General features: G+C 43.1%; 1 protein-coding gene across 13 annotated transcripts in view; it reads right to left on the minus strand.

Moving 5' to 3' along the window:
* Positions 1 to 24661, minus strand: part of DAB1 (DAB adaptor protein 1) — a 438670-nt gene that overhangs the window by 153994 nt on the left and 260015 nt on the right. Inside the window, exon 1 of one of the 13 annotated variants that reach the window (XM_013176238.3) lies at positions 10814 to 10834. The exons of the other annotated variants lie outside the window; for them this stretch is intronic. The gene's annotated coding sequence lies outside the window, so the exon portion shown is untranslated. Of the gene's footprint in view, positions 1 to 10813; positions 10835 to 24661 lie in introns of those variants that run through there. 13 annotated transcript variants of the gene reach the window in all.

Consider the following 24661-nt stretch of genomic DNA (forward strand, 5'->3'; position numbering starts at 1 on the left):
TCAGGAACACATATGCAAGGGTGCATAATGGATGAGAAAATGGAAGCATACAGCTTCCTCAGCCTCATGCCCTTCTGCTAACTTCAGATCTGCAGTTACGTGCGCTCCAGCCCTGCGCAGCACTGCCTGTATTTGTGTGGTGTCATTTCCCATGAGGACACGAGGATGACTTGGATCAGAGGAAGTTAAACCCATGAGAAAATGCACTGAAATTAAACAGTACCAGTAAACAAAACAAGAATTTGCTAACATTTGTATCCAGGTAGCCATAAATCTGCCTTCCCAACTTAGTCTATTCTATTAACATCTTCCTTTTTCTAATGCAGGGGGGAGATTGCCCACACAGCTGACACAGCTACTTACTGCTTGGCCTCTAAGATAGTCTGGAAACTGAATCCCTCTCTCTACAGAACACTAATCTGCTACACCTTTAGAAGATGATTTTGCATTGAGCTCGGGAAGCAAGTACTTTGTATGTGCTTTGATGAACCATCAACCATTTTAGACACTATTCAAACTCACCAACAGATTTCAAAATGAAACAAAATCTACCTCTCATCACCTGCACAACAGGATATAACAGATGTCACAGACAAACCAAATAATAGTAGTTTTCATGGTTGAATTTCAACAATAACCTCTGTGCTCCACTTTATGGACTCTGCCATAAAGTCCAATAAGCATGAAAGAAACACCTACCCCAGGAGTCCAGTGTAAACTTTGTTTATAAAAGTCTAGTGACACACAAGCAGGAAACCATCCAAATACATGTCTTTTACATTAAAACCCACCCAAGGGTTAGGATATATCTAATCCTGAACTCCATGAATACACTATTTGCTGTAGCTAAGAAGGAGGTGAGGAGATAACTGCTGGAGAAAGAACAAAATGATGGCTCTTCTGGGAAGAGCAAAGAGTATTGTGCCCATATTGTACAGTATTATTTCAGCTCTCATGGATAATATTTCCTGGCAGGAATGGTGTCCTGGTGGTGCTTCCATCACTGCCCACTTGCAGCCAGTGCACACACTGTAACCCCCCTCTTACAGAACGACAGCATTTGGCAGCTCCTTCCAAAGCCCTCTCTAGATGAAAGTCCAATGACGATCCTTTTCTCCGGCTCATTGCACAGGAGTTGTGCATGGCTCTTCTGTGTAATTTTCTCCTGCAATGTGTACTCAAGGTTAAAACGCTGTCCTCTCTCCTCGGTGATATCTGTCACTGACCTATCAAAGCGTACGCATTAGAGAGTTTGGCATGTAGATAGTCAAGCGATGCCCATTATGACCTCGCTGCATTCCCTTCAAACATCTGAAAAAAAGGGAAGGAAAAGAGCCTCTTCTCTTTTCTATCTGGGGGAGGAGGGAGTTAAGTGGCTCCTTGGGTACAGTAGCCTTCACATTATTGCAATTATTATAGACCCTAGAGCCTTCGGCTGAGACTGGAATCCCTTTATGATGAACAGTGAAAGACATAAAGCGAGAGAGGAGCCTTATCTCAAAAATGCATAAACACAGAAAAAGGCTGGTAAGAAAACATCTTTATTCCCGTTTCCATAACAAGGAAAGGAGGCTCAGAGAATAACCAAGCTTTCCCCCCAAATCACAGTGAAATCTGTGGCAAAGCCAGGAGGGAGGACGCAGGCCTCTGCCAACTGCTGGTCTGATGCCTTCGCTTCAGAACCACTCATCTATGACACAGAGCTCATCTTCCAGAGACTGCAGCTCTTTCGCATTGCGCAGAGCCTTTGAAGAGACCTTGTAGACCAGTTAATCAGCATTCACAAAGCTAATTGCATACACAGGCCTTTCTGGGATAATGGCAGTTTGTTAGTTTCTCTGTGTTTGTTACAAAGCAACAGAAGAGAAGAAAAAGGCAAGTTTCGGACAGTGCAAGTATCAGCTGTAGGGAGCATTCAGGCCAGACGTCTGGCATGACCTCTAACTCCTCTCTTTTACATGGCCTGCATTTCCAGAGGAAAATGTCCATTTGACTACATATTCACCTAAGCTAACGTTTGAATACTCACTGTGTTTTAAACACCACCACACAAAAGAACATTAAAGCTCAAACATGACTTAGAGCACAGTTTAACAACAATCTTTTGGGAACCATCTAGTTTCAGCTAAAAGGGAGTAGGATTAAATGCAATTAAGGGCTCCCAATGATGTAATAAAGACATCTGAAAAAAAAACACAAGGCAAGTGGGCAGGAAGCAATCACCTTTCTGTCTAGAAGCAGTGAAATAATGACAGTCTTATTGTTCTTAGGGTCATCAAGGCCAAAATGTGCAAAATGACCTTCATTAAGTCACACTTTGTACTTTTGCTAGGGGACTGTTGCTACTGCATCTGCTCCATTCAATTTGGCTTGTTTGAGTAACAAAGCTCCCAGTGATCATCTAAACCTCATTTGAAGCACCTGTGAACAATTCATTATATTAATATAACAGCAGGGGAGGAGTACAGATACTAATAAATAGGTTGTTGAGCAGCTTTTGCTGCCAAGGTTGCTTTACCCAGCAAGGAAATGTCCCCTCCACCCAAAAGCTGGGGGGACTGCACTGAGAAACTGGGATCTGTAGTACCACAACCTGTCAGAGCCCACATCTGGCAGTAGAGAAGCATGTAAATTAATTTCTCCTTTCCAAACAGTTGATAAACTCGTGTTCAATACTTTGGAGAGACTCCGGCACGATTTGAAACAATTTGTTCTCAGTTAAAATAGAACAAATGTTCTCCAGCTAAAGGTGGCTATGAAAGGCATTTGGTAACGATTTGTACCAGCTGGGCCCTTCATTACTTAGAATAGATCTGTGTAAATCAGCACATAAAAATAAGCAAGTGGTCAATGCTTTTAATTGCATTTGGATGTAGTGTAGTAATAGCAAATATCTGAACTTTTGCATTTTGCCTCCCATTCTGCAGTTTCAGGAAATAGATTTTTTTTTTTTGTAATAGAAGAGAGGCAAAAAGATTTTGCTGTTAACATTATTTAGTCTAGTTTCATTTAGTCACATTTTGCAAATGTCAGTGAAAAGCAAAGGTCAGCTGGGAAAAAAAAACAGTACACTATGGATCAGTATAATTACAGAATGCAGAGTAGCACAGGGTTATAGAATAAGTTCACAGGGAAAACATCTGCAGTATTGGATGTGCATGCAGCAAAATACTGCTTATGGACCAGCATATCTAACACCTTCCAGTACTACAGAAATATATATTACTTATGTCACTATAAAACCTTTTTCTGAGGAAACAAAGGAGAATGTCATGTTTTCAAATCATTGCCTTTTTTTTTTCACACTTGGGCAGCTTAGAAACAGCCCTCCTTTTGACAACCAGCTTGCAGGCCAGAACTTTCTAGTTATGCTCCTGCTGCAGTGCATTTTTCTCCCATTGCACAAAGGGGGCGCAGGAAATGATAAAGTCCCCATGGAAGATCTAGGCTGTAATCTTCACTGTAAAGGACCCTGAGAAAATACAGTAAGGTTTAACTTTTAAAAGTGGTTAAAGTTGCCAAAATCAGCATGCCTTAAAGTACCTAAAAGCCAAGCTCCTCTCTTACTGACTTGTATCTCCGTTATTCTGTCGGGTATGGGAGTGTTTCCACACTACAAGCTTTGGTGAGTCAGCGTTGGGAAAGCACACTGAGAAACTCCAAAGGAGCGTGCAGTTAATAATGAGATAGTATCTTGCCCTTGCAGATCTGGTGGCAAGCTGGTTACTATTATTATTCTGGAAGGCACACAAAATCCACACAGAAGCGTCTCTAGACAGTTGAACTGGAATAGACATTGCCCTATTTTCATCCCTTAATGTGAAGAACGGAAAATTAAAAAAGGAAAGACACTACATATATCAACAGCCAGGAGGGAGAACATTTTAAACACAGAAGTTAATACGATCAATATAATTTCATATCAATATAACAGAGTAAACAAAATCACTCTTGAAACATCACAGCCTCACATTTTCTAAGTCACCATAGACATGGATTAAAAGATTAAGTTCTTTCAGCCAATTTTCTCTTTATGAGACCTTTTTATTCTGTAAATACGTTTGTTGGTTTCTCAACATCCAATTAAACATGTACAGAAAAGCCATAAAGATACTGGATTTATATTTTTGACTTCTGATGAATTATCTTAAATTTACAAGCCATTAGTAACCAAAATCTATTATTATCTCTTTGCTGAAATTGATCCCACAAAAATTGGTAATTGTCACACTGCTTATGGGTTATCAAATATAAAGAAACACTTGCACATATACTATGAAATCCATTCCAGCAACATGAAATTGAAGAATAGACAAAACTGCTTTACAAATAACCACAAGATCATTTTTAGCATTTTTGTTTACAGGACAACCATTTGAAACCCTTCTTTGAGCTGAAAAAAAATCACATGACACAAGCAAGTTGAGGGATTTTCAGTAATTGTATCTTTCACATCTATCTTCCGCATAGATAGCTATGAAATAAATACTGTGTGTGAGCAAGTATAAAAATGTACTTGAAGTACTTCTGTTAGATAGAATCTCATCCCCTTGAAATTGCCTTTCACATGAAAGATGCCCATTGACAACCAGCAGTTTAACTAGCTTGGAATATATATAGTCAGCTACCACTCAGCCTTAAACTGTTATCTGATTTGTCCCATAAAGCAAAATATATGAGGTACATGATACAGCATGGGGATAATGTACAATAAACATAACTTACACTGCAGGAAAACGAGTTCCTGTTGGATCACCTCACAACAGAATCAGCTGTGTAAGAATCTGCCCAATCTGATCAAACTGTTTTCTTGTTTATATTACTTTATCCTGTAAGCATAACTAAAAATAGTCTTTTTGGTGAGATAGTTCTGTACTAGCTTTTAAATGACTAATGCTAGTGAAGCCTGCTAATTTTTTCCCCCCTTTCTAAAATTAAATGGGCAATACTTCCTGTAGTTGAAAGGGTCATCCTAATCTTTTCCCAGCTTTTCCACCTGAATCCTTACAGAGCACGTGATCAGTGATTTTTTTTCAGGTTCTTTTTTAGGACATGAGAAGCTGTGGTTCATAAAGAATGGAATCTGAATATACTTGAAAGACTTTCAAAAATCACAAGGTTAGAAGCTATAAAGCCTTCTGAATAAGAGCTTGCTAAATATGTTTCCATTTCAGTAACAGGAATTAATAACTTATGTTTCTAGTAAAAGATCAAGTGGAAAACAAGGAGTCTTATCCATAGCGCTGGATTTATTACGTATTTTCACACGTATTAATAACCACTTTAGATATTCTGTATCCCTTTAAGTATCTGGAAAGACAGTCTTCCCATAGCTTGCATTCTCAAATACTGGCTACAAACCCAAAGGCAGAGGTTCTGGCCTAACTTTCTTCACCCATGCATGTGCTTTCTAAACGCTCACATTGAGGAATTCGATGTTACTCTTCTTTTTTAAACACATAACCCTCAGGCCACGCACCACGAACAAGTACAGGGTTTTCTTTGTTGCATCAGGCCCCGCAGGCCCAGTAGGAGTTTCTCCTGTTAGAAACTGAGAAAACACAGGTCGGGAGGGCCTGTGCTCAGAGAAGCCCATCGATCACATATGGAGGCAGCAAAATCTTTGGCTGAAAGGGTCCCTGGAACACGTATTTTGATAGCCACAAGTTTATATCCAGGCCCCAGCACGGCTCGTGCATGGGCACACAGCACAAACTCTTCCAGCCGCAGATTTTACATGCCCAGGCCTATGCACAATAAATTCATCACCAGTTTTAAAAACAAGCAAGTCGAAAACAACTTTGGGTTTGTTCCGGCCCCATTCCTGATTTACACACTTAAGAGGCTTCTAGGCCGCCTGGTTTGTTAGCAATATGCAGACTTGACTTTGAAGAGTGGAAAATAAAAAAAAAGGCCATAGCAGGTTGGACCAACTTTGGCCATAGATGGGTTTGTAGGAAAGACTAAGAGTAGTGTATATAGTAATTACCCTAAGTTCCTCAAACTTCCCCTTGTAGTCACAAGTTCACTGCAAACCCAGTAGGAAGCTTTGTCTGTTCCTGTCACCCACCTCCCTCCAGTTTTCTTGAGCTGCGTATTTTTAATTATTTCTTAATTAGACTATAAATACTTCATATAAACATAGTAAAGCACAGCCTCTGAGCCACTTCCTGGTGACAGTGCATTTTAAACATATATATTAACCTAATGTTTTAATTTCAAAAAGAATGCAAATTAAATTAATCTTTCAACAGAAGCAGTAACTCATCACTTCCCTCACTGCTTGTGTCTTGAACACACAGAATGTGCTCACTGTTTAAAAAGACATATTTTAAACATAAAGTAAGCAAAGCTGCTCGTTAACCTTAGAACAAGCCCTGTTGTCTTTTGGAATTCCAGATCTGTTCTTGACAGAGGGATATCATCAACACAACATCATTTTCCAGCCAGTGCTCTTGCTCCAAGCTTTACAAGCCACTGGAAACGTTACACCTTTTGGTGTCTGCTTCCCTACTGTTGGGAGCCCACTTTCAGCTACTGAAAAACATATTTCTTGACTTCTTTGCTTTGTTAAAAGCTTGTTTTAACCACAAGCTACCCTTGCTACCTGGGCAGTGTCCCCTCATGTCCCCGGGGAGGATGGCTGGGAGGTGTCCCTCATCCCCAGGGATCCTTACAGGCCTGGACAAGGCAATCTGTGCCAACTGCCCGTGAACCTTGCTGCTGTTGGAAATAAACTGGCATGCCTGGTTGTGGAAACATCCTCATGAGAGCAGAGGGGGGCTGGGGAAATGGGGGTGCAGGGTGTGGTGGGAAGGGTCACGCTTCTTCATCAGCCAGCAACGAAAGGAAATGGAAGCAGGGGTGACATTACAGGATTGTAGTTTCCTTTAGAATCATAAAAATAACATATTCAGCATTAAAATAACATTCTTTCACAGGCCCTATTTACCTCTGAGACCAGAGTCTCTTCCTCCTGACAGTTAAATTATGGAGGAATATCTTCCAGGATTTATCTTTGATTTTAACTAAACAGTTATTTGCTCTTTGGGACACCTCTGAACCATTTTAACCAATACTGCCTGAAAAAGTTGGCCGGGACATCTGATACTTGGTGTCAGCTCTGTGGGGAGAGCACAAATGCAACCAGTTATTCTCAGATGTTTTCTGTGTCTCAAGCCCTTAAAAATAATTTTAACTTTAGAGCTTAAATCAGCACCATGGGTGGCATACAGTGTTCCTCTTAATACAGCAGCGCAAGGCTGCCAGAGGCATTACCATTGCTGCACTGAAGCTTGCTGTGAGGTGGAAATGCTACCCTGGAGTTCATGACTTTGTAGCTGTAAGAAAAGATATAACCATCAGATCTTATTATTAGCATCACATGCACAACTCACTAGAAAGGGAAAATCCAATACAGGACTCTGGGAACCAATAAATCCCAGAAAAGTTTTTTGTGGAGGAGAAAAAAAAAAAAAAAAAAAAAAAGCAAAACCCAAACAAATAGAAGGGGCAGGTTTAACTTTCCAGCTGTGTAGTACAGACACCCCACACAAAACTGGGAATTTACAACCTTAAGCTCATTGTGTGACTGGCACATTAATAGAAAAAGTCCTGTCAGGTTTGCCCTCCTGCGCAGTTTGCACCCTCACCAGCACAAGTCGGGTCATTAAAAATGCTGCATTTGTGGGAGGCAGGGGAGAAATCAGTTTGCCTAAAATGTTTTTGGTTGTTTTTTGCTTCGTAGCAATAGAATAGGATAGCTTCATAGCATAGATTTCATAGATCTAGGATGAAATTTCTGATCAAAATCCATGAAAGAGACTGAGATAAGAGAAACCCAGGTTTAAGTTCATGCCCTCCCATGTTTGAGCCCAAGTATTCACTCTCATTCCCCCGCCTTTAGCTCCATGAATATTAATTCTTACAAAGCGGAAGAGCTTGAAACAGAAGAGATCAAAAGCAACAGAGTAAATCTGCAGCCCCGTGGCCGAGCCCTCCTCCGCGTGGCCTGCAGGAGGGCAGGGTAAGGCTCCCGCTCCCAGTCAGGGCCCATCCTCACCACCAGCTCCCAGCCCCTGGGAGGGCTGCGAATAGCACAGAACTGCTCGATCTAGGTTATTGCACATGCTGTTCATCTAATTTTGTATTATTATTAATAAACATTTCCATTTTTAGAGCCGCATGTCTGCACTTGACACTTACCTCCCCATGCTACAAGCCTTTGTAGGAATGTTTAAAGGGTTCGTTGCCCTTCCCCTTACTGACAGCTCATTGGAAGGAAACCCCATTAATGGTCCAGTGGTGCTCATTGTACGCGGGACAGCAACGCAAACGTTGGCTCGGGTTACTTTTATGCTCGCTTTATGCACCGAGCAGTAGTGTTGCCAGCAAAGTGATCAGGCAGGATTTCACACACAATTACGGTCTGCGGATACAGTTTGATGACTTGCAGAAAATATCAGGAGATTGATCTACTACTGAAGAAATAAGGCCTGATTCTACCAACTTTTAGGAAAGAAACAAAGCATTCACTTTCCAGGACACACTTATTTTAATATAACCCAGAGCTCTGAGTGACACTATAAACATTCCATTTGCTAAAATATTAATACAAATATCTATGCACAGGGAAGATACAGTTGGGCGGTGGTTTTATCTCTTGACGGAGGAAAAAGCCAATTTAAAAAATATATATTACTTCCCTCAGAGGTTAGCTACAAGGAACTCATAGGTCACATGAAAGTGCAATGATAAAAAATGCAGGTGCTGTGAAACATTTATAAAGTGAAAGTACGAGGGAGTATGTAGTTCGGAATCTGAAATGACATTTTGGCATGGAACAGATCTCCCAGGGGACAGCTCTGAAACTTCCAGAAACTCTTAAAATGACATCTTTCAAAATGAACAATCATCAAATACGCCGAAGTCGTTACCTCAGAGTGCTTTGCTGATAATTCCGTCTGGGAATACGCTAAAAATAAGGTGCCCGGTTTGGCAGCCCGCAGAACCGCTCTCGCAGCCCCACGTGAGCAAGGCCTGCGCCGCCTGCCAGGGGTGGGCCCCGCCACAGGCCGCGCTACCTCGGGTTTATTTCACAGAGCTGAAGGAACAGGACAGGGACCCACATCCACAGAGGTGAGGGAAAGGCACCGTGTCGAGGGATGCCGTGGGTGGATGCCCGGGCACTGCCCCGAGGCGGGACAGGCCACCCAAAGCTGTGGTCACCCTTTGGGTCAGCCCAAAATGGCCCCAAAGAGGCGTCGTCGCTCGGTGGCATCTCTGCCCCGCGGCTGCTGGGACAACACGCGCTTGCTTTGTGGGGTTGGTGGCACAAAGAGCGTTCTCAAAATGCTGAGCTTGTATTACTGAGCCTGTTTAGTTCAGAGAGGAAATGAGAGGGCAGGAAATGAGTGGTACAATGCAGGCATATAGCCATTTATTTAATAACTTCTGTGGAATTCAGAAAAAAAAAAAACTTGAAAGGAAATTCCTTTTTTTGTGCAATGCATAATTAACCTATGGACCTCTTTGCCACAGTCCCTGATAAGCATTAAAGCATAGTAGGATAATATGAGTTTGCTACTGTTCTTACGTTTGCTACGGCTCTTTTCTTTCTAAAAAATGGGAATCCTGAGGTGCTAACCACAACCTGACAGGAGCCTGGCACTTACAGGCACAGTATTTCACAGTGAGTTTCTTCTCTCTGAGTTAAAGTCACTAACCACTGACAAAACCGGAATAGAATAGATGGTCCATTGCTTCCTCCCACCACTGATTTTCCTTTAAATGCAATGATGTTTCTGCGTTCATTTCTGTAACTACTACAGACACAAGCACAAGTCTGCTTTCTGCCCCCAGAATAAAGGCTTACTAAAACTAAGACCTCTCCACACAGACCAGAGTAATGCGTAGCACAAAATCTACCACCATAAAGGTGCAGAAACGCTTTTGACCGTCACCCCTGTCTTGGCTGTGTAATTCTGCAAGAAGATGAGTTGGGTTGCTCCACCAACCTCAGTCCTTTCTCCACCACCAGCGGGGCCACCCATGCTGACCTGCCACACGCGGGATCACACAGTTTGGTTCCACCACAGGAATCTGGGCGACCTCAAGCATATGTGAGCAGCAGGGATTTTTCCCCGTGTGCACTTGAATAAATCCAGGTTAGCAAACAATTACGCACACCTTCCCTTGTGTTTGGGTCTCCCACACCGCAGCTAGGACAAGGAAAAAACCCAAAACCTCACATGGAAACCCAACATAGTCTCATGCAACCTTAATTCCACCCCATTCTGTGCTGGATACACCTCCTCGTTTCGTGGTCATGGGCCAGTTACACCATGAGTGGCCACAAGGGCTGTTCGTGCAGCAAGCAGCTGGCAAGAGCACTTCATTTGCCCGGCCACGGCGCAATCCCACGCCACACTTACTGCACGCCATTCACGGCCAGCTGTGAAGAGAGACTGCTCCTTTATTTACACACTGTTCTGGGCACTCAGCATTATGGAGTGCAGCTTCCCACAAGTGTTTATTAACCTCCATAGAAGAGAATGTGTTATCCCCTTTTATAGATGAGGAGCCGATAAAAGGTCGGCTTGGGCATTCAAAATCAGTGACTGGCTCTTAAGTGTGCAGTCCAAAGCACAGAGGTGCTAGAATCTACAAAGGAAAGGTCGCAAATATTTTAGGATACTTATCACAAAACAAACAAAAAAACATTTTCCCCCTTCACCTGCGTCTCCAAAGGCTCTCTCTGTGCTGCTCACAAAATCTTCCCACTCCGCAAAGTCAGCTGGAGGCAGACACTCACCACAGATCCATCAGTCTGGCCATTAAAAGACAGGATATGGGAACACCTCGCTTTCAATTGCTCCTATCATTGCATCTATAGGAGGAAAATGCACTTCACCAATTGCACAATGGCAGGACCAGGGCGCAGACTTCCCGTTGAGTAAATGTTTTCTCTGCAATTACATAATACAGCTTTGTATCAGAACGGCAACTTCATAGAAAGAAAGAGAATTGGTGCCCATGCAGTAATTTAATTCAGAGGGGCTAAATTCAGCAACCAGAGCAAATGATGACTTTATTAGGTGCTATTCCAGATATTTGTGTGCTTTTAGTGTACCCTGATGTGTAATTGTTCAGCTGGTGAAATAGCGACATAGCTGCAGACATCAGTGAAGCTGTAACAGTCCAGCTAAGGAGGATGTCCAGAGCCGTATATGTATTTTCCCCTTTCTTGCTTTCATAATTTCAGCATTAATTTGGTTCCAGAAATTCAATCCTTGAACAGCAAAAAAGACAGCGACGCAAGCTGCTCCTTTTTTACATATCAACCTCTCCTTCCACTAATTGCATGACTTTGCCCTAAGCAAATAATAAAAATGGGACTTTGTTCATTTTCTCTGTGTTCTTAATTCCAGACGGAAAACACTCAACATACGCTGCATAGGACAAGTTGGCTTCCAGTCCCTTTTCAACCTTAGGTAGCTCCACGGGACTTACAGTGGTGTAACACGGAGCAGAAGCTGGCCGAACGCTGGCAGGACTGAAATCCTGCTGGCTCAAGAACACAACAAAATGCACATGAAAGGCTCTGAGCTCCTTCAGCTTATGTAGCTCTACGCACAAATCACACATAACTAGGTTGACTTAACTTCGCTCTAAAATTCAATGACGGTAATGAACTTTTACATTTCCTCTGCTATTACCGACTTGCATGTAATAATCCCCATAATATTATCTCGAATTCCTATGATACTACAATATTAATGGAAATGTAAAACTAAACTGCTAAAACTTAAAACCGATTAATAAAATATCCCGTCAAACAGATTCATTTCGCTTCCTAAAGCAAAGAACTTCACTTGATCTCAGAGCATTAGCTATTTGAAATGCTAAAACATTTTTCTTTCAGTTTTAAAAGATTTTTCCACAGGCAATAGCTTATTTGTCACAACTCACACTGCAGTCTTTCCACGCAAAACAGAATCCCGCTCTGCATCCTTGCTAACTAAATAGTAACAGATTATCCAGTGAGTTAATTGGGTATTGGTCTAACTAAATAGTAACGGATTATCCAGTGAATTAATTGGGTTTTGGAAACGGTTTGGAAAGAGATGCTCTCTCAGGTTTTCTGTCCTGTTTGGGATACAGTTACCAGTCTCTACAGTCAAAATCAGGATCCCTGCAAGGAAGGACAGCATGAGCACATCTTCAGTCACATCTCCTTTAATAGCCTGGAAGTGAGACTAAAAAAGCCAAACTGAGAAGAGTTCCACACTAAAGCCCTGGAGGTGAAATTTCTTGGGTCTGAAAATCTAAGTTCAAGGTAAATTTGTGCTGACCTTATCGCAGGTGCCTCGCCATGAAAATCCATACCTGGGCTTAACAGAAAAGCTGATCCGAAGAGGAAAAACAACCCAGCACATCCTCACGACTGCCAGAAAAACACGAACATACTTTTCCTGCTTCTCCTCTGGTTCCGACCAAGTTGAGCACTCGGAGCTCTCCGTGGGGACGCCGACACGCAGACACTTCGCAGGACCAGCAGCGCGCGATCCCGGACCAGGTGCCTTCATGCTGGGTGCCCATCGGGCCCAGCACGCCCCTCTCCCGTGCACCCAGCTGTGCTGCAAGCTGCCGAGGAGCACGCAGAGCAGTGCAAATTAGCCTGGCAGTGACAGGCATCTCATCTCGTCTCATCTCATCTCGCAGGCTGGAGATGTGTGCTTCGCAAATGAGGGAAGAGAGAGCTTGGGGCATAGATGCTGAAAACGTACCCCACTGAACTCCGCTCCTTCAATTAATCCCACCGAAATCGTCGTTCTGCACACATGCACATTCTTGCAAAACAGCAAATCTCATTTGTGCCATCGGAGAGGGCTGTTAGGGCTTCCAGCTTCACTACGGCACCGCCACCCACGGAACAGACGGGTCCGTACATGAGATGCATTTGGGCCACCCAGACTCAAAGATATCGCTGGGCCAGGAGCCTCCAGCAGTCGTACCACAGGGCAACGAGCAGAGATGAGCTCTGTCCTCGGTCACCTGCCATCGTATCAGTCCAGATGAGCTGGCTGGACTTTCCCCGAGGTCACTTCATGCTCACGGCACCGCTCAGAGGCAGCGGGACTCACCTGGCTGCCTTGGGCCAGTGAGATCCATTTCGGTGTCCACGTAAGAGCAAGAACCACTCGCACTGCCACAAAGGACAGCTTCCATTTAAAGATGTGCAGCATAAACCTACTCACAGGGCTTTCTTTGCTTTCACCAGAAGCTTCCTTGTTCTGAAAGCTCCACTATTACGGGACTATTAAAAGGTTTAATGATTTAAATAGAGCTCTTGATTTAAGCCAGATGCTTTCTCTCCCCACCAAGTACCAGACCCACAGGCTGCTAACACAAACACAAGAAATCCTCTTGGAAATCTTTTAAGGCTGATAGCACTCAATTTAGCACTTTTATTTTAGCCAGAAATTCCTCTGGAAATACTCAAGATTTCCACAACCTTAAAAACTAACCCACTTATTAAGTTCTAAATAACATTTATTTTAGCTAACAGCAGTATTTTAAAAATCCCTGCCTCTATAATCCTATTAACTCCTAATGCCAGCAAGTTCAGCTACAGAAAAAAAAAAAAGCTTCCTCTTGCCACATATTGACACTGACTGATCTAAATGGCTAAAATGCAATACTAGGATTATTACTGCATAAGAGAAAGATGCTTAAGCAGGGACTCGTAGCAAAACCCACACTCACAGAACAATCAGCGAGCGGCACAGAGCTAAGCCGTGCAGGCAAGCACCTCTTCTAATTTCATTGTATTTATAGGTCAGCCAGCTTTATTTTGAAGCACAAGAGATTCTCTGGGAAAATTCATTACTGCCACTTGCTCTGATTTTCTTTCTCAATATAATTAAGCTTTGCTAATTGTCTATCATGATTAAAATCATGCCAATAACAACCTTGTTTCCCCATTTGGCTGTGCTCCAGACTCTTCAGAGCTCTTGTCTGAGGGCAGTTCATCCTGCGGCAGTTGTGAAAGGTCTTTTCCCAAACACACGAGGTGAGCTGTTGGCCTGTTTGCCAATAAATTCATGGAAACAGGATTCTACTCGTGGATTTTGCAAGGGAAAAAATACGAATAGGCAAAAAGAAAAGATGAGACCGACAACTGTACTTTAAGTGAAAGGTGAGATTTGATGAGGATGCAGAATTAATTCTTGAGGGTCAGAAAAGTGACCTCTAACGACAGACACAGATAGGGAGGCGTTGAAATGAATGATTACTTCAGGGCTTTATTATCCTCCCTGCAATAGGAAGCCCATGTAAGGCATGAAAATGCAGCCAGAAAACACAAAAGGGGAGAAAAGAGGTGTGGGGGAAAATGGAAGGAAGGGAGGAAGGAAGGGAGGAAAGGAGGCAGGAAGGGAGGAAGGGAGGAGAATCAGTGCTGCTCTTCTAGCACAAAGTGCTATTTTTCAGCCTCACCCTCTCAGCTGAAGGCCAAGCAGAGGTGCAGAGGGCAAGTCCTGGAGCTCTCCTTTGAAGTGCCCCACACACAAAGACACAGAAGAAGCCCTGGCAGGAGGAGCAGGACACAGCTGGGGGGCCAAAACTATCATTGGCTTCTTCCCACCTTCCCTTTACTGCCTACCCCTTAGGAACTTCCCATGATAAACAGAGACAGAGGTGGCGTTTAGCAGTGCTCATCAGCAAACTTCTGACAACACAGATTTCCAGGGAAAAACATTGATTTATTGACACTAACATGCTTTAACCTTCAGTGCTCCTGCTTCCCAAAAGCTCATTTGCTGTCTTGCTGGGGAATCAACACTTCCAGTGTCCACTGCCATGGGCAGTCCCGGAGCCAGGGACAGCAGTGCAGGGGTGCTGGACTCCCCACCAGAACCCCAAAATTTTGGGGCTCAGTGCTTCCCAGTACACGATGATGGGAGAGAAGTGAGCTTCTCTCACTGCCGTGAGCTTCAAACAAGTGCCTGTGCCCCCATATCACTCGAGTCCTGATTCCAGAAGCCAAATAACCAGAGCGCTTTGTGCCTCACCTTTTGGCAGTGTAACATGTGGACCTGGACTTTTCCAGCTCATTCACAGTTAAGTCCGTGCACTTCTGCTACATAACACATTCCAGGCCTCATTTCCCCCTGGGGGGGGAGGAAAAAAAAAGGCACTGCCTTTCTTTTCTCTTCTGACTAATCTACATGGTAACCTCCTTGGGCCAGGACCTATTTCTTGTTATGTGTTCGTACAGTGCCTGGCACAAAGGCAACCTAATCTCAGGCCCCTTTTTAATGCAAATGTAATAGAGAACTGGGCTGTTTGAACAGAAAGGGTAATTTTGGTTCCCCCTCGGTAATGGACTTTTTCTCTGGGAACAGATAATTGGGCTGTTTTGTCATTATTCTTTTTAAGTGAGGTTAAGGTGTGAGCGGAGGTAAAGTGAAATATGTATTGTGGGCTAATCAGCAATTCACATCAAAATGTGCTGGGGCAGAGCTCACCCGGCACTTGCTGAACTCACTGGATGGGTTGTACTAACACAATTAAAGGAAGGATTTGTGGATCGTTATGCTCGCATGTCTTCTTTTACTGCAGAACGGAGAAGGGTCTGAAGACTGGAATCATGTCCGTAACAATTATGGGTCTAGACAGGGACATGCCTGGAGGCATCAGCTGTGGTTAGAGCAGCTTAAGGAACTGCCTCCTCTGGAGGAAGCAGTCGGCGAGGCGGGGATGCTCATGCTCCTACCACAAGGTGCAGCAGAAGAGGCTTCAGCCCAGCGGCAGGCTGAGCGGAGACATTTCACGGGGCTTTGCAGAGGACCAGGAGGGTGGACACGAGCAGGCAGTGCCCCTCAGCTGAGGGGGCAGTCGCTGTTAGAACCGCTGGCAGCTGGTTGTGCTTTCTTGCTCCGGAGCCACTGGGGTCTGGGGAGATGCAACCTGGTAAATTTGGCCCAAGGAACAGAAGATTTGGTCCTTTATCCCTACATGTTACCAGTTATGGGAAGCCTACTTCTCCTCGCAAAGGGAAACGGGTTTTTCATGGTGCAAGGGCTCAGAATTTAGAGAAAAAAATAAATATTCTTCATCAACTTTGCTGTCAAAACGCATTTCAAATGCACCAACCTCTATCTTGGTGATATTTGTTTCAGTCCGAGAGAAAGCAAAGGGCTGCCAATCTTCCATCATTTCTTAGCATGAAGGTCAGCTTATCAGAAAATAACATCAGCGGCAGACATTTAAAATACATTTATTCCAAGGTTTCTCCCACCCTTTCCCATGAATAGTAGATTTAAAACTTCTACCAGATAGTCCAGCTTTTCCAAACCAATAATGGGCTATTCTGGTCAGTTTTTTAATGCAATGCACCCTGTTTGCTTCCGAGTGCAAGTCAGAGTGCTGATATGAATCACGAAGCCGTATATGAAATACACTTTGGCTCTATTAGAAACTTTCTTCCACTGCAATATCCACGTGACCAAGATTTAAATCAAAGGGGTCCTCTCCCCTGGCATGCAGGAAGAAAAACCCTCGGCTCCAGCACTTAAACCTTTCCTTAGCAAGACGGGTCCAAATTCTGACAACCCCCTAGAGACATTGTAAAGAAAACCTGCTCATTCCAGCTGTGACCCATGTCTCAGAATTCCTTTTACACTTAGATTTTAATCCTCTAATTACATGATTTGTAAGCTACTGAATTCTCTGTTCATGAGAAATTGTCTGGGATAGCTTGCAGAAAGAAAAAGGTGGTATGTTCTTACAATGTTTAAATTCTCACACAAGCAAGAAATTTTGGACCAAACCTACAAAAGCCAATCTGAGTAAGAAAATAATTAGCGTACACTCATTCCTTTAAATGTCAGGAAAAATTGTCCAATATGTTTGAAACTTCAACAGCTTTTTTTTTTTTTTTTTTCCCAACCTCTTAGGCATCAATGGCTTTTTAACAGGACGTAGTATGAGATTTTCTTAAGGCAATTTTCAGTGTTTTTTTTCACCCTTGGAAATAATGTACTGGGTTAATCTTTCCCTGCTGACATCATAAGGATGATTTCTCCACTTAAAAAGGTCTTCGGAACAAAAGGAATGAAAAAAAAGACTCCATTTACAGTTTCTCTGCTGAGCAGACAAGCCATACTTTAGGATCATTCAATGACAGCCTGTGGGACAATTGTCCATGCAAATGATTACACACTGCAATATATGTCCCAGCAATCCCTAAATAAATTCTTACATTACAGTCCAGGCTGCTGTAGAGAATCCAACTGCCTCTCATTTGTGACTCGGGAGAGCTGGGTTATGCTCCTCGCCTTGCCATTGCCCTCTGGCACGCTGCCCTGCAAAAATCTCTTTGCCTGTCTCTGTTTCTCCACTTGTAGGACGGGGATCGGGATATCTTCACAAAACACCCTCCTATAGAGGGATCAATGTATGATTGTTGTTTCATCCTTTCAAATGGCTCTCTTGGAAAGCAAAGAATTTCAGTCTTCATTTAGAGCACAACAGTTGGTGTGTCTGCAGCATTTTTAAAGGCGCTTTCACATCAAGCTCCGAGGATGTGTAAAAGAAAATACCTCTGAAACAAATTCTGTTTGTTTTTCATCCATTGTCTGTATATACTGACATGCAGTTCATCTTATCTTCAAGGGGGAAAAAAAAAAAGTTAGCACTTAAGCACTTATTTCTGCTGCAAAACCATCCATATAAATAAAAGAGAGACAGAGAGAGACAAAGTGCTCTGTATGGGCACTTTCCGCTGACAGAAAATGTTCCTACCCCAATAAACTGGAGCACGCACCGGGAGGACAGCACTACTCTTGATTTTCATCTTTTAAAGAAAATGAAGAAGAATGAATAGCTATGCCTCACTTACTCTTGAAGCAAATCAAAAGGAATATTCTGGTATCTATTTTTTATCCTCCTGTTCTCGTTAATGAAAACAAAAGACCTAAATATTTGATTACTTCCCCACCATGTCAAAGATAATAGTTCATGTCCTTTCTAGTTTGACAGAAAGGAGACTTGTTAGATCTAAGTCCTTTCATCTGAAACACTATCGCACAGGTTTCCACTGGTCTAACCTATTAAAATAAAGTTGAGCCCTGAAAAGCTTGGTTTCTTTTTTCTTTTTTTTTTTCCTTTTGGAACTGCACTGCAAGCAATGATTAGATTGCATTTCCCAATAAATCTATAGGGATCAGTGAACCAAAATAGCTACTCCCTTTCAAACCCATCAATTACCAGGCTTCCTTTGCTAATGATGTTACCATTTCGTGATTTGCCTTAAAACTCACCCTGTTCCGTTCCGAGCCCTTAAAAAACAAAAATTACCCATGCTAAAGGCTGTGTAAAATGCATTTGGGATGTTCATGTTTATGAATTTGTGTTTTAGTTATTTCAGCAGCACTCGCAGTTTTAATTGGGGAGAATCTCAGACATGCAGGATCTTTAGAAAAGGTGGTTGAAGTGAAAACACGTCTCAGCAAGATAGCAGCATGTCAGTACAGAAAAAATCTAAGTGACCAGGAACTGATTTGAACTAATAAGGACATGAAATAATAAGGGAGGATAATTTTAAGAAATTTATAGGTATAGATAGGGAATTGTATTTCAGAAAATCACATGTAGCATACAATTACCAGAAAGTCATGGGAAGAATGACCTTACTCTACTGGGGTCATTCAAATTATTCTAATAGCAACTTCCTGCTTGTGAGTATTGGCCATAAATATGGGTATTTTGACTTGTTAGTTGCATTTTTCTTTCCTTGATGTACTGAATAGTACATTTTATTACCACGCAGTTCCTATTTCATTGCCACCACTTGCACTCCAACTGCATTCCAGTTCAGCTGTTGACCCAAGAAATCATCAGGAATCATCAGGAACCATCTTTGTACCCAGCTGTACCCCAGTTCTGCCACCATCCCATATAGAACCCTCACTTTTCCACTTAAAATTGATTTGTTCTACACAATTCTCAAAAATCAACGCACAGTACGATGCATGTATTTATTTAAACAGAAATTTTATTTCCAGTCATTACTGGTGCAGCAGCATTTTTCTTGCTGAAGTTTTAAGTAATCTGAAGAGGAAAACAGGCAGAGAGAGAAGATAAAAAAGTCAATTAAATGACTCCAGCCTTTCAGAGGAGTTGTGCCAGCCTGTAGCTGGATGGATCAGGTGGAGAGTTCTTTCCAAATGGTTGTGTAACCAAAAAAAAAAAAAAAAAGGGAAATAAATCAGGGCATGATTAGTCTCTGTAGCCAGAACTGGGTAAGAGAACAAATCAAATTTAACACTAGGAAAGCAATAATGGGAAGCGCCTGTCTCCCCGACAGTTCCCTTGAGATAAACAATCCGATAGCGCTGAGTCGAGCCAAGGCAGCCTCCTCTGAGGTATCAGGAAAGCTGCTTGTCCATGCTGAGAACTTCGCAGAAAAAAATACCAGCCGTAGCCTGTCCCTTGTTAGCATTATGGATCCCTATCTTTAACAAAGATAAGCAATTTAACAACATGCTATACTCCAGAAACTTATTAGTCACCCTCTGAGATGCTCAATTAACATTTTCACAAGGCAAAGAAGCTAAAAGGAGCCAAAAACTCTCAAGTGCCTTTGAAACAGTTTATGCTACATAAAGATCACATTATTTTTTTTCCTTAGTGTTTTCCCTGGAGCTGATGGTGTAGCAGTCTCTAACACTTCCCGCTGGACGTGCTCCCTCTGCCCATGGTGGTGCTGAGCGCTGCCCACCAGGCGCTGCCTTCCACGAGCCAAGAAGTCACCACAGGGATGGAGCCAAAACACTGAAGGCAGACAGATCGTTCCTATAAGAAAACCCACTTGATAACTACTAAAGCTTTTGTTCCACATGATGAAAACCAGCACCGGTATGGGTTACACCACTCAAAGAGAAGCCTGCTAATAGCGCACTCGCAAACCTTAATTCATCCATTTTGCTAGCTGCATTTATCTCAATTTAATTTTAGAAGAGTAACGTGGCCCTGGCTAAGGCACTAGCAAATATTCAGGATAACTCACACAGACATTAACATTCACCAGATTATCAAATGCCTATGTGAAGTCAGAACTAACCACGGAACAAAGTGACCAAAGAAACTCATCTTGTATTCACAGCAAACCAAACGTCTTTGGTTGCACGTCTGCCTGCTTCGGCCCCCCCAAGGCCAGCTCAGTGGCTTCCCGAGACCGGTGGGAAGCTATGAAACATGTGCTGCCTCCATCACGTTACCTGACACGAGTGGCACAGCCCTGACACGGAGTTTAAGGGGCAGATGCAGCCCGAGATGTGAGCTGGGACTGCAGCCTTCTACCTCGCCTCACCTTGCCAGCCAGCAGGGCTGCACTTCATCCCTGCCTTCTGCCAGCCAGGAAGAAATGAGATGGTGAGAAATTTATTAGGCTTTATAATCATGCATAACAATCTGCTGTACATCACGACTTAAACTGGAAAATATGCCTGACAGCAGAATTTCACCCTCGTTAGAGAAAATGAGGAAAGGTGATTGTGTGTGATCCTTGCCCCGTGCCTCCATGGTGAGACAGAAAGGAGACACGGCAACAGCGCTTCTTATTAATTACACGTTCTCTGTTTGAATAGATGGGGGTACCGAGATCTGTTTGCTTCTCCCTCTGTTCACTGGTAGGGTACAAAAAAAACCACACTTTTATTAATTGGACAACAATACTTAAGGCTATAAGACACTTAAACTCCTAAACTCCACAGAGGAATCTGGAGCTAAAAATGAGGTACTTAACTTTCCAATATGGATGAAGGAGAACCAACAGTGAATTCTAAGATAACTGAAATTATTAGAGCAAAAAACCACTCACAGCTGTCAGGGAGGCACATGCCTTGTGTCCGATCCTTCTCCTACCCAAGAGGCTCTACCCCATTGGACATTCCCTGCTTTGGGTCTATTGCCTGCATCATTTCCATTAAAACTAGATAAGCAAGGAGAGGGGACTCTGTGTGTTCAAAAGCAGCTAGAGAAAGTGTCCCTTGCTCTTCCTGTGCTCCCTGGTGACCAAAGCACTTAGGAAAAGCCAAACTGTACCTAGAGGAACTTCTCCATGTTGTGCAAGAGTCCATGCCTACACCAGGGCACCCTGTAGCAAATTCCAGATAAATGAAACTCAAACATCCTGTGCTCCATCACCCCCGACAAACTTCTAGCTACTCCTGGAAGCACCAATAGAGCTTGGTCCCCAAGACATCTCTCGTGCCCACAGTCCAACTCGAGAGCCAATTCTCCTTGCAAGCGAGTCTGTAAACTAGCTTGCCCATCCTCAGCTACTTGCTCCTTGGCTCCCTTCATCCCCTTCTCAGCCCTTCTGAGAATGATCTGAGATCATGGAGTTATGAAGTAACGCATCTGAGGGTTTACATTTACACTTGTCTCTGGTTTAGCAGAGTGTTTGAGTACTTCAAGTTTTTCTCTATTAACTATGAGCACTAGAAAATTAAAACCCAAGCAAGCTGCAAGATTGAGACCTGGTACCCAGAGAAAGTAATGACACCGGAGAGTTGGCAAACTCATTTAAACATCAACGTGATGCTGCTACACTGCACTGCACTGAACGTGCCTAGCAGTGCCTGGATTTCTCCAAGAACTTACACTCCACTGTCACGAGATTTCAGACACCTACAGCTCTTGAGGTTAGTGCTCTAAAACCTAGAACAACCTAAAGCGTTGCGGGTGGGTGCCACAGAGTAGCCACAAGATGTTTGTCAGTGATCCCAGTTGCCTTACTCCTGCAGTACTCTGACTTTGCTCAGTGAGTAATGCCAGAGTAAGGACTGCCCCTTCACAGCACCAGCGCGGGTCAGTCGTGGCACTCGGCATATAAATTAGCTGCACTCGGCTGTAATGTTTTCCTTCCTCTGCTGCACTGCTCCGCAATTAATTAGTGCCATTACGGCACCTACACAGAGTGCGCGTGACAACTCGCCTCGCGTAACAGTGTGAAGAAAGAGCAAGTCCTTCTGAATTCAGGGAAAAATCTCTGAAGTGTAAATAGATAATCAAATTCAGACGAGATTAAAATTAGCAGACTATCAACCAAGTGACACTATTAATTAATGTCCACAACAAGCAGGGACAGAAAGGGCTCTGAAAAGACCAAATGTAATTTAATTAAACAAATGGGAACATATGAAAGAAACCATAGCAGATAACTGCATGAAAAGACAAATAAAGATTTCACCAATAATTGATGTTACATTATTCACTGTATAAAATAAACCATATTAGTGTTATTCTCTATTTACATAGTAAAATGTAGTTGGAAAACCTTGGGATTTTAGCTGTAACCATGTGCAATAGTGGTCTTGTCCTTCGCATTAATAAATGAAGTTTTGTTCTCTTGTAGCATGTAACGTTAGACCACGTGAGTACAGAATATACATATGTACCCACAGCAATCTTGTGATGCAAGGGAATACTATTATTCTGATTTTATGGATAGAGTTTTACAACCTCATTAGTCTTGAGGCAACAAAGCTTTGTTGGTAGGGTTTGGCTTGACATTACAGAGCGTGAAAAATCACTTCCCACAATCTACATGACTGAAATAGGCAAAGTTTCTGATGTAAATGCAATGAGGTTGACATCAGCTTTGCTTCTACTTATTTGATACAGCCAGCTACACTGGCAAAATACCTCTTCTACTGCTTCTCCACTGGGGATTCAGCCCACCAGGCTAGTCGGGAGGGATTTGGTGGCACAGATAAGCCTCAATTCATGAGGGAAGGAAGGGACTTGCCAAGGGACATGGGTGCTTGTGCTACAGCAGGGAACCAGCTCGCACAAGAAGAGCCCATCCTGGATGCAGGAGCGGAGCAGGCACAGCAGATGCCAGCAGCTGAGCCGGGGACTCCTCGGAGCCAAAATGCATACTGGCTCCTCAAGGAAAAAACTAGGACAGAAAGAAAAGAAACTCACACAAACCACAACCTTTAAAAACTACAATCCTGCCAGTACTGAAGCTTCTTCCAATGTAAAAATTTCGCCTTAAAAATCGCAGTCCAGAACACTTGTATTATAACAAGATGTTCTTTTCTCTATTGAGATAGGCAAAATTCTTTTAAAAGACAATGCCACCAAATGGTTTGCCATTAAAATCTATCATCACAGCACTGCATAATGTGGCAGTTTCCTAATTGCCACTGTTTCCTATATCATTTTGCTAATCAATCCATTTGATTTTACTTCCTTTCAATCACTCCACACAGGAATCATGGAGTGGTGTGTGTTTCTAATGAGATCCTGCAAGGACCCTGTGTAATTGACCCCAAGCTATACAACATTTTTATCAACAAGCCAGAAGAAAATACGAAAACATTATTTGATAAAAATGTCAAATGACTGACAAAGATTAGAAGAGCGGTAAATAATGAAGTGGAGAAGGTATTGATTCAAAGCAACCTGATAAGATCGACACCAGCAAACATTATGTGCTCCACAGTACAGATATTGAATGTGTCCTAAATCCTAATTAGGATTTAGGGTAAACTGAATCCTAGGAGCAAAGAACACAGGAAGCTTTTACAGGTTGGAGAACTCTGTTTTGGAAAGCAGAAGCTAAAAACCAGAAAGAACTGGAAATCGTGATGAGGAGTTGCCTTTGTAGCAAAGGGGCTGATGCATCCCCTGACCGTGTTAACAGAATAAAGCCACACAGGAACAGAAAGATTGTACCACCCTGTTAATGTGCGTTGGTACAACCACAGCACTACACAGCAGTGCTGTCCCCATGGTGGGTCTTGCATTAAACAGCCACAAGAGTGATTAAAAGACGAGTAAACGTCCTAAGCGCATCATGTATATAGCTTGATCTATGCAGTGTATCAGAGAGAAGAGGGCATGAGCTATCACAGCTCACTAATACCTACCTGGGATAAGCAGCTCAATAGCTGAAGCATCTTTATGAAACAAACGGAGCTGCGACACAATCCAATAGCCGGGAACTAAGCCAGGCAAGTTCTGACTTGAAATGAGATGCTGGCTTTTAATAGTGAAAGTAATTAACAACTGGAAACGATTTATCGGGAGTTAAGCTGCGTTCTTCAACACCGAAAAGCTGCATTTGACAAGTGGATGCTTTCTGAAGGACACGGCCCGGCTCAGCTGGATTAACTGGGGCGGCCTTGCAGCAGGTGCTGGGCGGGAGGTCGGGGCTGGTCCCCACTGGCTGCACGAGCCCCGGGGCTCCGGGTCAGCCCCTGTGCCTTCACCTCTGGCCGTGAGGGCTTCCTTCGGGTCGCTGAGTTTAACATCTACTCTCCTTTCATTTAGAGTATGCAATTTAAAGCTATAACTGCTGCTTTAATTTAATGGTAATTAAACCTGAGACAGCCTTGGTGTTTTCTCGCTATTTCTCGCTAGCAACGCGCTATTGCAGAGGAGGAGTTGGATGTGGTCTGCTGGAGCTGCACGGGAGGGGACAGGGACACCAGCACAGCCGACTCTCCCGTGGGACAGTCGCAGCCTGCAGTGTAGAAGGACATGTCATCAGAAACCTTTTTCGGCACAAGGGACCACCAGAGCATGGGGCAATTTAGGAGCAAAGATCCCAGGAGTTCATCGCGCCCTGCCATGCAGGGGA

Source organism: Anser cygnoides, chromosome 8 (assembly GCF_040182565.1).
Source record: "Anser cygnoides isolate HZ-2024a breed goose chromosome 8, Taihu_goose_T2T_genome, whole genome shotgun sequence".
Lineage (NCBI taxonomy): Eukaryota > Metazoa > Chordata > Aves > Anseriformes > Anatidae > Anser > Anser cygnoides.